At 38.9% G+C, this 16,156-nt stretch overlaps 1 pseudogene; it reads left to right on the top strand.

Annotated features, from left to right (window-relative positions):
- The first annotated feature begins 988 nt into the window (after positions 1 to 988).
- Positions 989 to 2,689, top strand: LOC120531256 (annotated as a pseudogene).
- The last annotated feature ends 13,467 nt before the right edge of the window (positions 2,690 to 16,156 follow it).

Below are 16,156 nucleotides of genomic sequence, written 5' to 3'. Positions count from 1 at the left end.
ATTCCTGTCGCAGCCATTCATTGGCCTGTTTCATCTCCTGTTTCAATTCCTGTTTCAGTCTCTCAAGTGCCTTTGCCGTTGCTTTCTCATTAGCCTTCTCGCTTTTCTTTATATCTTGCGTGAGCTCAGCGAGCAACACCTTCAGTTCAGATAGTTCAATTGTGCCTTCTTGTACCGTAGATGAAGCAGCAGACTTTGCTGATGGCTCGCGTAATTGCGTAATTGAAGCCGCGGACTTCCCGGCCTTTTCCAGTTTCAGGTAATCTTCTCCAATCGGCGAGCTATCCACCTCTGCACTTACGATCGCACCTTCGCTCCCCTTTTCGCTCTCATGTAGCAGACCGTGGTCCCAAGGAGTCTGTGCTTTCGCCCATCTGATCCAGGTCTGTCTCTGATAGGCCGTATCTTGAACTGGGGCTTGCTGATCGCAGCTTGGATGTAGCTTTAGTTTTCGATTCTTTCGAACCCCCCTTCTTGTTGGCCATGTTTATATGTGCTTACATATACTGTAGCAGTCCCTCTCGGGTTGAATAAATACAGGATATCTCAGAATAATAAGCAAATAATATGAAAAATAGCACCACTGCTAGCGGAGCTCCACTTCAGACGTCCATCTCTCGCATCAGACGAGACCAAGTCAATGGCATATTTTTTATGTCACACACTCTGTATATATGGACCCACAAAAGCCATTAAACGGTTAGATTTCTTAAGTAGCTTGTGGGCTGCCTACCAGTCTACTATGCTGTACTCAATATGTGTCAAACTCAAGGCCTGCGGGCCACATCCGGTCTGGCGTGTAATTATATCCGGGCCGCAAGATCATTTTATATATTATTGTTATTAATGGCCCAGCGATATGAAGCGCTGGTAACACAATAAACTACAGATCCCATAATGCAGTGCTTCAGCTGCCTTGCCGAACACTTCCCGCGTTAATCAAGTCTAGCTTATGATGCTGCAAGTTATTGCGAAGCTAGCCTTCACGATGCTGAAGAGAAAAGTTCATTCTGAAAACAGTGCCTTTAAAAACCGATGGGAGGCTGAGTATATGTTTACTGACATTGCCGGTAAACCTGTGTGTCTCATTTGTGGAGCTAATGTGGCCTGTAATTAAAGAATTTAATCTAAGACGGCACTCTGAGACAAAACATCAGGATAACCTGAAAGACCTGAATGCAAAGCAGAAAGCAGAAGAGTTAAAGAAGAATCTGACACTTCAGCAAAGTGAAGCTGCTGTGAAAGCAAGTTTTATCATGGCAGAGGAGATCGCCAAATCAGCCAGGCCATTTACCGAGGGAGAATTTCTGAAGAGCTGCATGATCAAGGTGTTTGATGTCTTATGTCCAGACAGAAAGCAGATGCTGGCAAATGTAAGCCTTAGTAGAAATATGATTGCTGATCGAGTTTGTGAGATGGCCACTGACTTAAGAACACAGTTGATTGAAAGAAGAAAATACCTTATTGCATACTCTCTTGCTGTGGGTGAAAGTACTGACATGACTGATACTGCACAGCTGGCCATCTTCATCCGTGGAGTGGACTCCAATTTGAGGGTTACAGAGGAAATAATGGACATTAAATCGATGCACGGGACAACGACTGGAAAAGACATTTTTGAAAATGTAAGTCAAAGTATAACCAACATGAAACTGCCCTGGGACAAACTTATTGCATTTACAACTGATGGAGCACCATCTATGTGTAGTGAAAAAGTGGACTAGTGGGAAGGATGCGAGTAAAGATGCAGGAGGAGAACTGTACTGGTGAGTTAACGGCATATCTCTGCATCATACACCAGGAAGCACTATGTGGCAAAGTCCCGAAGATGGACAATGTAATGAGCACTGTAACACAAACCATAAACTTTATCTGAGCTAAAGGTTTAAATCACCGGCAATTTCAGTCCTTTATGCGGGAGATAGATTCAGAGTTTGCTGACATTCATTATCATACAGAGGTGCGTTGGCTAAGTCAGGGAAAAGTTCTCAACAGAGTTTTTGAGCTCAGCAATAAAATCTGTCAGTTCATGAACAGTAAAGAAAAAGACTCCACCAATTTTAGGGATGAAAAGTGGAAATGCGAGTTGGCATTTCTGGCTGACATAACAGCTCATCTCAACGCCTTAAACCTCCAGCTCCAGGGTCGTGACTGCATGATCACTGACATGTATGACACAATGAAGGCATTTCAAGTGAAGCTGCTTTTATGGGAGACTCAAATCCACCAGTGCAACTTGCCCCACTTTCCCTGTTGCCAAGTAATGTTGAACCAAGTCGGCACACCGGTGTTCCCAAATACGCCTTTTGCTGATAAACTGAGCGCACTGAGTTCGCATGGCGCTTTGGTGACTTTGAAGAACAAAAAAAGAATTTTGAGTTGCTTCGCAACCCATTTGCCGTCGATGTGGAAACTGCACCTGTGCAGATTCAGATGGAGCTGATTTAGCTGCAGTGTAATGGCACACTGAAGGCAAAGTACGATACTGCAGGGCCCACACAGTTTATTCACTCCATTCCTGCAGAAATACTCCAGCTCAGTCTACATGAGGCTCGAACCTTGTGCATGTTTGGTAGCACATATCTGTGTGAGAAACAAAACAGCACACAGGAGTCGTCTCACTGATGAGTACCTGCAGTCCATCCTGAGAATCTCCACAACACAGAACCTCACACCAAACATAAATGAACTTGTTGCCAAGAAAAGATGCCAGGTGTCCAGCTCTGATAAAATGACATAAGAGCAAAGACAACTGAATGATTTGATTTGTTATTGCTAAAAAGCACAAATTTTATTTATATTTCCAGGTTTTGTTATGCAGCATGTTCATATTTTGAATTTGTATAATTTTGACAGGATATATTTTATGGAGAGCAAAATCTTTTGGGATATTTAAAATTTAAGTTTATTTTTTATATAAAATGACATAAGAGTAAATAAATTTGAATGTTTGTTCTTTTAAAGTTTACTTTATTTCTAACTTGTATAATTTAGACAAGATATATTTTTATGGAGAGCAAAATATTATAAGTTATTTAAGGTTTGAGTTGATTTATTCCGGAATAATATTCCTGTCTGTTTTTATTCATATTTATGTTCAAAAAAGTTAAGTTTTAAAAGTTTTAAAGTTTTAAAAGTTTAGTTTTAGTGTGTTCAATAAATGTTTATCCTGTTCGGCCCGCGACCTTAAGTGTGTTTTGGATTTTGGTCCCCTATGCAATTGAGTTTGACACCCCTGCTCTACTCCATGGTCCATGCTTCCTCAGTGTTTAGCCCAACATCCTAAACTAAGGAGAAAACTCCACTATAAAACAGAGAGCTGTGATAAGAGGTCCATGGCGAAGCATGATTTTATAAATAACATAATTGAGTCCAGGAGCAGACATGCTTCAAACGGGTGTGGGTTCATGTGCATGTGAAACTCTGGGGTTGATTGGGCTGCTTGGCTGATTGTGCATTCACATACAAATGTGAGAGGGTCAGTCCAGTACCTCATTCACCACAATGGGAGTTATAAAAGGAGTCTGTATGATAGAAAAGGGGCTGATCGAAAATGAGAATGAAGATCAAAATGAGAGAAAAAAAAGAACCAGAACAAAGGCATGGAGGTTAAAGGAATGAAGGATGGAGAAAAGAGCAGGAACAGGATGGGAAATGGTGCGATTAATAAGAGAAGGCAGGCATGGGCAGGAAAAAGTGCCACGGGTGAGGAGCGTATGGCCAGATACTCAACAGGAGGCCAGAGGGGTTCATACTGCTGAGGATTCTTTGGAGCAGGAGTGACTAGGTGCTCTGGGAGGCTTTCCCAGAAGCTGAATGGACTACATCATGGAAGGAGTGAGGAGCAAAGCTTGGCATGGCAAACAGACATGCAAAGGCCAACAGACTAGCAATAGGGTCTCAAGCTGGATTAAATGATTGCCTTCACCTGCCAGGAGACTTCACCTCTTGCTAAAGGAATCCGCATAGGGTAAGTCAGAGAGATGTTAGATTTTAGGGAGAAGCACCAAGGCTTGTGGTTTTAAAGCAGGATGTTTGCCATAGATTTTATCCTTGTTTTAATGGAATTATTTATTGATTTTTTTAACCTCCACTTGATACCTTTGAATTTTATGGATTATTTATTTATTGACTATTTATAGAAGATCTTTTTGAACTTTTAAACATTGTTTTCTGATTTTTTAAATAAATAAAAGCACTTTGCACATTTGCACAAAACCCTTGCTGACTTCGTGTATCCTCATTTTGTCTGGCTCATCTTGGTTTACAACTATTGACATTTCTGGGTGCAAGAAGCTCCTGGAGGCAACAGACTCTCACAAGAACATAATGGAGTTAGAGCTAGAATTCAAAAAAGAAACAGCTCTTGCTGGTCACAAACGAGTAAATATTATTAGAAAGTTACAGTATTTCTTTATGGTAGATATTTACTCAAGCTTATAATATGATGAGGTGGTTCTTAGTCTTGATTCAAAGCAATTTTATATCATCTGTTAATTATTATTATGTGACATTTTTTCAGTGATTATTGTCTATTTGTCTACAGAACTGATATAGCAACTGACATCTTGGTATCAACATTTAGTAACATCAGTACCAGTGCTTGGAGATGACTTTGCAGTCCTTCGACTGAAAGGATGCCACAGAGGTAACAAGATGAAGTGCATAGCCCATCTCCTTTTAATATGGCTGAATCTTACAAAAATACTTTTCTTTTTCTTTGTTTTCTTCCTAAAACAACATGGATATGCTGTTTTGAAATATGTGGGCAATCGCAAGATGTGGATCAACACTCAATTACATTCTTGGCTTGAAAAATAGACATAATCTGTAAATTTTAAAGCTTTTGTTTTCGTGTTTGACCCCTGTTTCATGACTTCAATCTTAAAACACAAGAACAGGCTAGGCGTTTCCTTAAAATGTCTAAAAAAATGCTATATTTTAGAACTCAATTTCACAAGACAAATTAATATATAACTTCAACTTGAACTTATTCTTTACATTTCCTGTCTCCTGTGGACAGAGTCGAGACAACAGCAGGCAGACACCAATTCAAACAAGCAGAATTCTTTTATTTCTTTATACTTGGTGAGTAGAGGGTCTTTGCCTTACAGAGACTAAGTGCAAAAAGCCCCCTCATAGGGGGGTGAGTTGCATTTTATAACAGAGATCTTCAAAGCAGCGGTTAGAAAAAATAAGCTCAGTTTCATCCAAAGGTCACAGAACATTCTTACACAATTTGTTGATTACAACGGAAAGAAGAAATTCTAGTCTTTCTTATATTTTTAATTAAGCTTATCAGAAAACTTGTCACACGTTTGGCATCTTAATTGGACGATAAAGTAGCCAAAAACTGCATTCCACACTGGCAGCCCTACTCTATGTAAGCACGCTTATTTATCTGTTATAATAATACCTAGCCATACAGAGAACATGCAGATTTTCATACAGAAGCTAGCAATAGATTTTAACTTCCATTCCACACTCCCAAAAGTACTTTCAGAGCTTATAGCATCAGAGGTAGGAGGCTTTAGCGAGGCGCGCTTGTTTAACCGAGAAAGCGGTTATAAGAAGTGCTCTTGTGAAACCATAATTTACACTTTGTGGTAGATATTTTACCGTACCTCTTTTGGCAAAACAACATCCATCAGTAGTATTCCTAACATTCTAGACTTAATAATGCAACAGAGCTGTTGGCATTTTCTACTTAAACTAAATATCAAAATATTAAGGTGAATTCTTAAGCAAATACAAAATGTACATTTTGCTTAACAGGCTGTTTCAACATAGAAAAGTAATAAGTTGTCTTTGTAAAAGTATGTTTTTTAAAAGTTACAAGAAAAGTTCTCCATCAACTAGTTACTCGAAAGCTGCAGGAACAATGCAAGATTCAGTTTATTCTGTTACTAGTTTTTAGTTGGATATTATGTGGTAAATTGTTTGAGTCCCTGAGTCTCTTTTGAAGGCACATATTAAAAGTTACTGCAAAAAAATATTGATTAATTTTTGGAATAATGTGAGGCAAAATTGGCAGAGGGCTTAACATTGCTGCTTCACACCTTCATAGACTTGGGCATTGTGTCTGTGGAATTTGTTTTTCATACCTGTCAAAGTTTTGTGAGCAGTTCTAAACAGGGCCATTATGAGTGAGTCACACTGAATACCTTGCTGTATTCACAAAATGGTGCCGACTCTCTGTAGCATTGTATTAGAGTATACAAAATCAGAGAATAAATAAGTGAATTGATCAAGTAACTGGAGAAATTACAATGGGAAGTGAATATGAATGACGTGTGTGGCACAGAACCTGAACTAAGTCATTTATCAATAGTGTTGCAAGTTACAGACTGATTAAGTACTGTATATATTTTAAAGTAAGTAAACTAAGTGCATTTTAGTGACTCATCAATGGTGAGGCATATTATAAGTACTAAAAAAGACATGTGTCGATAAAGAGACAGGATGTATTCTTATTTACTGGAGTTGCCTTATTTTGCTTGTACTGACTGGAGTTGACATTTGAAGGCAGTAACCTGAACAAATAAAGCTTTCAAAGCAGGGTAAAAATAAATAAAAAGTGTGAAGTATTCATGTTGAGCTCAAAATTCTACCAGAAATACCCACATGATAGCCTGGCATATGAGCACAAGTAGGTTGTAGATTTCAACACAAAGAATATTTTTTTCAAGTCAGTCAGTGCCTACTATATCACAAGTCCTTAGGGGAAAAGTATTTTGCAAAGAGAAACTATAAATATGTACATATTTAATGGAAATGTAAAATATGCTATAAAATAAATAAAATTGAAGTGGCAATGAGAAAAGTTGTTCTTTTATATTAAAAAACAGCTTTGAAAGGACTAGAGTTAAGGACATTACTGAAATTTAAAACGTTTCCTGGAGAAGGCATTAATTTTTGTAAAGCACTGTTAGAGATCATTTTAATTCAGACTGTGAAACAATAGACCCACAGATTTAAAAGAAGGTAGACATATGACATAATATACATAATACAGTAAATTGGCTTCCAAGCTTATGATGCATCGCTTCATTCAGTTAAGTTTATTGTGTAGGTTGGATACATACTCCAAGTATTGCACACACATTTTTTGATTTGCATTTATAGAAATTTTAGTTAATATATAATATTTTACAATTTATTACAAGTGTAGATATATATGAAGCTATAACAGAATCAATTATTAAACACAAGTAAAGGGATTGAGTTTTACTTAAGAGTTAAATAAATGTAACTTAAAGCTTAATCGCCTGAGGTCTTTGCCTTATCTTAGAGAAACTACAAGCGTAATTTTCCAAGATTAGAATGAGGTAAATGAGTAACAAATACCCCTCCAGGAAGCTTGGATAAATAGATGAGAAAGCCCATACACCCCTCCTTTGAAGTGGTGCTAAGATCAATGGAAAGATTCCGCTAAACACCCCTCTTCACAAAGTAGTGTTCAGAACAATTGGAGAATCAGCATGAGTCAGAAAATACTAGTGGCTTTAGTTGATTGGAGGAGATAATAAAGTTCTGCATATTAACACTTAACACGCTTTCTTACAAACAGTAGTAAGAAAGTTGCAGGATTAGCTGCATGTCACCTGCCTTAATGTGCAACTCTCGCATTGCTTAGAAATAAGTGCAGCTAAAAGTGTTTCCCTCACAAATGCCTTCACTTCCTTTCAACTATATAGCCTCTATCTGTCTGTGTGCTTAGTCTTGAACATAGCATTCTAATGGCACAGCTCTGACAAGGGGCTTTTGAATTGTATTAAGTCTGAGAAAACTGTGATGGAGTTGAGTTTTGTTGAAGATTTGTTGAAGATGTTAATTGTTGGAGGGAATGACGCTGATCACAGCAATATTTTGTCGTCATTTAACTCAGTTGGAATCCCAATTAATTTTACTGAATCAGCCCGCAATCTAGGAGTTATCTTTGACTCTAGCATGTCATTTAAAGCGCATATTACAAAGTTGTCCAAAACATGTTTTTTCCATCTTAAAAATGTTAGGAAATTAAGGCGCTTTCTAAATAAACAGGATTGTGAGAAATTAATTCATCCATTTATCTCTAGTAGGATTGACTACTGCAATGCGGTGTTCACTGGCTGTTCAAACTGTTCTCTATACAGCCTCCAGTTAATCCAAAATGCGGATGAAAAGTATTATTACAAGAACAAGAAAATATGAACACATAACCCCAGTTCTTAAATCTTTACACTGGCTCCCAGTTAAGTTCAGGGCAGATTTCAAAATCCTCCTTTTAACATATAAAGCATTAAATGGCCAAGGTCCGGCTAACTTGTCTGAACTTATCATGACTTACAAACCTGAGTGCACATTAAGATCTCAAGATGCCGGTCTGCTTAGGATTCCAAGGATTAATAAAATAACAGTGGGAGGCCGAGCTTTTAGTTACAGGGCCCCTAAACTGTGGAATGGTCTTCCTGCTTCCATAAGAGATGCCCATTCAGTCTCAGCCTTTAAATCCCGGCTGAAGACTCACTACTTCAGTTTAGCATATCCTGACTAGAGCTGCTGATTAACTGTACATACTGCATCTCTGTTGTTAGTCATTAACACTATAACATAAGTAACATGATAATTACATTTGAATACTAACCCTCACCTATTCTGTTTCTTTTCTCGGTACCCAAATGTGGCAATTGGTGCCACGGCCCACCTGCCAAGTTGTTTGCCTGCCTATGGTAAAGTCATCCCTGATGGAGGATCACAGGAATAATGAAAAAGAGGGGTCCTTTCATCGGAGCAACGTTTCAGCCGTGGCATGGCCAAATGGGGAGGCAGCTAGATGGATAAGGTCTCCAGGACTCTAAAAATATCCAAACCTAATTATGTCATATCATCTACTGTTAAACCATACTTTAAAATAAATTTTTATTATTATGCTGTCTTAAGGAATTGTTCTGTTCTGTATATTGTATTGTATTGACCCCCTACTTTTGACACCCACTGCACGCCCAACCTACCTGGAAAGGGGTCTCTCTTTGAACTGCCTTTCCCTAGGTTTCTTCCATTTTTCCCTACAAGGTTTTTATTGGGAGTTTTTCCTTGTCTTCTCAGAGAGTCAAGGCTAGGGGGCTGTCAAAAGGCAGGGCCTGTTAAAGCCCATTGCGGCACTTCCTGTGTGATTTTGGGCTATACAAAAATAAACTGTATTGTATTGTATTAGTTAAGGTTTCTTTCGTGATTTATTTGTTGCTGAAACTCTCTAAATCTGTTTCTACTTAGTCTACAATAAAGTGTGCTCTTAAAAAGAGCTGTTTATTAATTTCATTTGTGTACATGAAGGTATACGATAAAAAGAAGCAGAACACACTTATCAATAGAAAATTATAGAACACAGATCAATGTGCTGCAGTAGATTCTGATATCAGTTCATATGTAACCTTGTAAAGCAGCGTGAAGCTTGACCGCTTTGAATCAATACTTTTGTGCCTCCTGCACAGTCCTGATTACTACCAGTATAGAATTGAGTATTATAGATGAGCTCTTTAAAAACTTCCAGCGTATGGCAATTTCCAAGACAGCAGGAGATCAATCATTGATGACAGCTCCAGTCAGTTCACCAACTCTTTTTCTAAACACTTATTAAAAAGAAATTATAAGCAGTACATTTTATCCCTTTACATAAACTGTAGGGAGTTGTAGGCCAACTATGCTATCTTCTGATGTTCCTACTAGTCACCCTTTCCTGTTTAGCAATTAGTATAAAGGGTACGTTAATCATAATAATGTATCAGTGTAAACCTAATGTAATACTGTATATGCAATATTTTACAGTAAGTAATTTAAGTGCATTTTAGTCAATAGATAGAGTGATAAAACTGTATTTCTCCTGGGGTGGAAGTTTGGCAATGATGAGGTATATTCCAGTACTAAAGAAGAAATGTGGCAGTAAAGACACAGGCTCTATTTTTATTCTCTGGAGTTGCCTTGCTTTGTTTTGTACTGACTGGAGTTGCCTTCTTTTGCAAACATTTGAGGACATCGAACTGAGCAAATAAAGGTTTCAAAGCAAGGCAAAAATAAAAAGTGTGAAGTATTTATGTTGAGCACAAAATTCTACCAGAAAAGCCCACATGATAGTATGGCTTTTCAACATAAGTAGATTTTAACACAAAGAAATTTTTTTCTAGTCAGTCAATTTCTACTATATCATAAGGGAAAAACATCTTGCAAAGAGAAACTATAAGTATGTACATATTTAACAGAACAGTAAAATATACTATAAGATAAATAAAATTAAAGTTACAATAAGAAAAGAATATATTTAAAAACAGCTTCCAAAAGGACTAGAGTTAAGGACATTAGTGATGATGCTTCACCAATGTCTATTGAAAAAGGAGTTTGAAATATAACAATTTAAACTTTGTTGTCTGTACCGGCACTTACGTATTCCTGGCTTGACTGATATCCTGACTGATATGTTTGAGATGCACTCAGCCTCTCTTTCTCTTTTTCTTCTGTGCATTCATTAATACAAGATTGGAGGCCAAACAAAATTGAGACAATGTCTTAAACAAAAAGGGCAAGTCTTGAGCAGTTGCTGAAAGGCAAAAACAGAAACGTTTTTCAGGTTTATATTAACCATTAAACTGCCACATACTCAGTACAAATACTCATACAAATTCAGTAAATCACCGATCCAGCTGCGCTTGAACTGGCTGCACGCAAGCACACAGAGGTAAGCACTGATGCTTGCAGGCTAGTCTAGGGCAGCGGTCATGAGCTGGCTGCTCAACAAATATACGCCACTGACTGTTCAGCTCCTGCATGCTGATAAATTGCTCTGTGAAGCGACTATAGCTGGTTGTGGTGTTCAATGAATGTACGTCGCCGAATATACTCGGCCCCTGCGTGCTGGCAAATTGTACTGAGACACGACTATAGCCGGTTGCAGCATTCAATGAATATACACTACGTCACTGAATATACTTGGCTCCGGTGTGCTGGCAAATTGCACTAGGAAACAACTTTAGCTGGTTGCGGAGTTCAATGAATGTATGTCGCCAAATATGCTAGGCTCCAGCATGCTTTCAAATTGCACTGGAAACTGACTTTAACCGGTTACAGTGTTCAACGAATATATTTTGCCAAATATACTTGGCTCCAGCATGCTGGCAAATTGCATTGGTAACCAACTATAGCCGGTTCAGGTGGTTTAAGGGTTATCTGGCTTTCTAATTAAAAAATCAGATCAGCCACCCTTCATATGAATTAGGCAGGATTGTTTTACTTGGGATAAGAATAGTCCTTGATTTAAAAAAAACAATAAACAAATGACAAAATCAGAAACATGTTACTTTTCATGCACTTCATAGTTTCTGATGTCAAAGGCTGAGTTTAAAGCTGATTGGCTAAAGGTGAATGGAACTGTGCAAACCACCAGAGGGATAACTGTATAGACATCTCCAACATTTCCCCAAGACAGACAGTCACCCCTACAGTAAGTGCTTCAAAACCACTACAATCATAGCCAATGTCTTATGTCTCTTCCCTCAATGACTGTTGCCTATAGCACTCACACTGGTCATCATGAAGTGCTTTGACAGTCTAATCTTGGGCCACCTGAAAGCTAGATATTCCACATCACATGAACCTCTCCAGTTTGCCTATCACCCAAATCATTCCACTAAGGATGCAATATCATCTATTCTCCATATTTACCTGTCCCATCTGGACAGAAAAATGGTTATTCGATTGTATCTAGTTCAGGATTCAATACCATCATCAAACAGAAGCTCATAAGGAACCTGAGTCTGCTAGGCTTCAACACTTCCTTGTACCAGTGAACTTTCTGACTAACAGATCTCAGACAGTCAGCATTGAAAACACCATCTCCAGCACCATCAAGCTGAGCACTGGAACTCCCCAGGACTGTGTACTAAACCCACTTCTGTTTATTCTGCTGAGTCACAGCTGTATGGCTACATTCAGGTCTAACACCAGCATTAGGTTTGTTAAAGACACAGCAATGGTGGGTCTTATCAGCAACTGGAATGAGTGAGCTTACAGAATTGAAAAAAACAAGAACTGGTGCAAGTCCAACAATCTCTCTCATAATGTGGACAAGATGAAAGAGATGAATGTTGACTTCCAGAAGGCCCATACTGTCCACACCCCACTGCTCATCAAGAGCTCTGTGGTGGAATCCGTCCAAAGCACCAAATTCCTTAGTGTCCAGCACTGTCAACGGCTGGACAATTAACCCCACACACACACACACCATAGCCAAGAAAGCAGCAGCATCACCACTTCCTTTAGCAACTGAGGAAGGCAAGATTACCTCCCCATATTCTTACCACAACTGCATAGATTATTTCCATGGTAAATGCAGTGTCTCAAACCACAAAGTCCTACAATAAATAGTGGTCTCTCTTAGGTATGCAGTATTTAGTATCTATCTATCTATCTATCTATCTATCTATCTATCTATCTATCTATCTATCTATCTATCTATCTGTCTGTCTTTAGGTTTATAATAAGATAGTATCAAACACAGTTGAATGAGACTTGTGCCAGGCTCAGAGATATTTTGATCTTGTAGAAAGTGAGATGCACAAATAGAAGCAATGGTACCTGTATTGTGTGTCTGGGTTATCCCATCCATCCATCCATTATCCAACCCACTATATCCTAACTACAGGGTAACCGGGTCTGCTGGAGCCAATCCCAGGGCGCAAGGAAGGAAACACCGGCACCGGCCCACCGCAAGGCACACACACACACTAAGGACAATTTCGGATCGCCAATGCACCAAATCTGCATGTCTTTGGACTGTGGGAAGAAACTGGAGCACCCGGAGGAAACGCACGCAGACACGGGGAGAACATGCAAACTCAATGCAGGAGGACCCAGGAAGCAAACCCGGGTCTCATAACTGCAAGGCAGCAGTGCTACCCACTGCGCCACCGTGCCGCCTGTGTCTGGGTTATTTATTGAAAAATAGCATAGTCAAAACTACAAGCAGAGAAGATGAGGGTTGATTTTTGTGTGCCTTTACTAGTTTAGCTGTCTGCATAGCTCTGGTGCTCTGGCTTGGAAGAGAAAGACACATTTTTTGGCAGATGATCTATATGACAAGAACAATGTAACTGTGGGGCTAATTGACATATCTGGTAAAATCTCATGTGATTTAGAAGCGGAATTGACATGTTAGTTTTTTTTTAAAACAGCTGCACAAATACTGTAGGATAGAATGGAAAGTCTTTAACATATTGACAAAGTTTTTACCCAGTCCAATAAAGAACATCTCAAAGATATATGGGCCAGTTTAGAAAATCAAAGCTGAGATTAGATACAGCCTCTTGCATCCTGCCAAATTGAAAGTGGACATTCAAAGCAAGTTCTACATTTTTACTTCAAGGAGGAAGTAGAAAAAGAGTTAAGAAAACTGATCCCGACATTTTTTGAAAATGCATGAGTTGCATTGTGTCCTGGCATGGAAAAGAAGATCTTACCTGCTGTAGGACCCATTCACAATGAAACTCATTCCATAATTATCCATTGTATTTCATCATCTGACATTTTTATGTTTTAATTACAATTAGTGTATGTATGTATATGGATTTTTTTCCTTCATAGTGGACTGTTTAACATCATACTGTTGGTTCATTTTATTAAGGCTTACTATCAAATGTTATCTGCTTATCCAGGTCTACTGTTTAACATCATTCCCTGGGTTTACTCTCTTAAACTGTTTAAAATTACATTTTATGTTTATAGCATTTGGACTGTACTGTCTATAGTTATCTTTATTTTAATCCTCATGCGCCCCTGCTGGGTGGTTTGTTTATTTTGGACGTGCTCTGTCTCTAGGTATGTCAGAGGACTGGGACACTGTGCAGTGTGATTTAGCTTCACTTGGGGAGGCAAAATGGGGGGACGGGGGGACAGGGGAGCAAAGAAAGTGAGCAAGCCATTTCTTATCTATCCTATTAATCATTATAATTGTGACAACCAACGTAACAATAAGTTACATGGCAATAACTCCTGAAAAAATGTGAAATTAAGGTCAAAGCCATCTTACGTAATATGTACTATCTTAAATTAAGGCTACAGAATGTCAACAAAATATCATCAAACAGTTAACTTTTTAGCTGGATTGCTAAAGGTCGCAATCGTGAATTAAAGAGAAAGAAAGTATTCTCTCACCTAACAGGTCTAAATGCTTAATTAGTTTTTTTTTACAGGAGACCCATTTAGTAAGCAAGGATCAGATCTTGCTGCACAGAAACTGGACTAGCCAAATCTTCCATTCCAGCTTTACAAAGAAAAGTAAAGGTGTAGGAATTCTTATCATTCTTAATTGTGTTTTAAATCCAGACCTAGGTAGGTCTCCTGCCATAGGGGTGATGACATCTAACACTGCAAAAACAATACACTGTTTGTAACTGATCATAACTTATCAGACGCCTGGAGATTCCTAAACCCAAACTCAAGAAAATATTCCTTCTACTACTCACCTGTGCATCACTATTACTCAAGAATTGATTATTTCATAGATAACAATTAAATGCTCTTTTCACTGGATCAGGGCATGCTACTACATTTCTGGTTCCAGACCCAATATATTTCGGCTTCTAAGCTTCAGAAATGTGACTTATTCGCTATGATATCAGCCATTAAAACAAAGGAGAGGTCTCTTACTACAAACCTAGGCAAAATTAGTAATCTGATAACTCTGATCTGTTCTGTACATCGTCCCCTTCTGCTTAACCTAATGCAGACTCCTTTCACAAATCCTTACCTCTACTGGAGCTTTCGGTGTCAAAAGTTCATTGTACATTTCTTGGGCAGGGTCTTTCAGATGGCTAGGACTGGACATCTATGACACAGGCCAGGAGCTTGCAGCTGCAAACTTTTGCCAAGTTCAAAGGGTGACATAGAATCCTCTTTGTCCCACCCCCTTTCTCTTTCCATTCCAGACTGGCAATTATTAAAATGAATTTGCTTCTTAGAACTAACTTTGAAGCTGTGTGTTCCCTCTTACTCCCCCTCCAAAATACTGGCAATCTGATAAGTCACTGGTTTCTTCATTCCTTTGGGATCACAAGAACCTTCCTATTAGCCACTCCACTCTGCAACAAGTCAGATGGGGGTATGTCCCTCCCTGATTTGGAATTATACCACCTTTCCTTTACTATATTGCCTATCAGTTTCTCAAAGTGAGAAAATACACCAATTAGCCTCAACATGAAAATCAATTACAGGTATGTGACTAATATTGATTATCTTGTTACAGTGGCACCTGTCAAGAGGTGGAATATGTTAGGCAGCAGCTCTTGAAAGTGATCTGTTAGAAGCAGGAAAAATGGGCAAACATTAGGATATGAGCAACTTTGATTAGGGCCAAATTGTGATAACTAGACAATTGGGTCAGACCATCTCCAAAATGGCAGGTCTTGTGGGGTGTCCTCAGTATACATTGGTTTGTACCTACCAAACATGGTACATGGAAGGACAACTGTCAAACCAGTGACAAGGTCTGTGATAGTGCGCGTCAGCTCTATACTCCCAGTTACTTTAGGGAGCCTCTTGAATCTGCTACTGCTAATAACGTACCTGAGGGATGAGCCCGCGGATGAGGGCACAACAAACAAAGCAAAGGGGCAGGTGCCAAAGTGCTCCAATGTTTTTATCAAAATCCAACAAAACAGAACAGTGTTCAAAAGTGCAGTGCAAACATTCAATAAATAAATAATCCTTTAAAAGAAGTATCTGTGAAGACTGAAAATCCCAATAAATAATATATTAAAATTAGGTTAAAAACACAGGCAAGAAACTGTCCTTTACAATTCAAAGCCATGATGCCTTCCTTTTAAAACTAACATCTCTCCATCTTACCCTGATCAGGCCACATAGCACAGAGGGACAGCTATCCAACAGGCTCAGACAACTTCTTATTCTGGCCCATGTACCCCACCGCCAATCCCATAGCATTCCATGGGGAGTCGACGAGCTCTGCTCCACTCACACTGCTGCCGATATCTGGCTCCTACCAGCGAGAGCACATTGTACTCTAATCACTGTTCAGTTTCCTCCTCCCCAGAGTGACAATATGGTATCTCTATACTGAAAGATATATTTAATAAAACAGGCCTGGAAACATTCTTCACTTTACAGTCTG

This window comes from Polypterus senegalus, chromosome 6 (assembly GCF_016835505.1).
Source record: "Polypterus senegalus isolate Bchr_013 chromosome 6, ASM1683550v1, whole genome shotgun sequence".
NCBI lineage: Eukaryota > Metazoa > Chordata > Cladistia > Polypteriformes > Polypteridae > Polypterus > Polypterus senegalus.
This window is presented reverse-complemented; position numbering and strand designations above follow the sequence as displayed.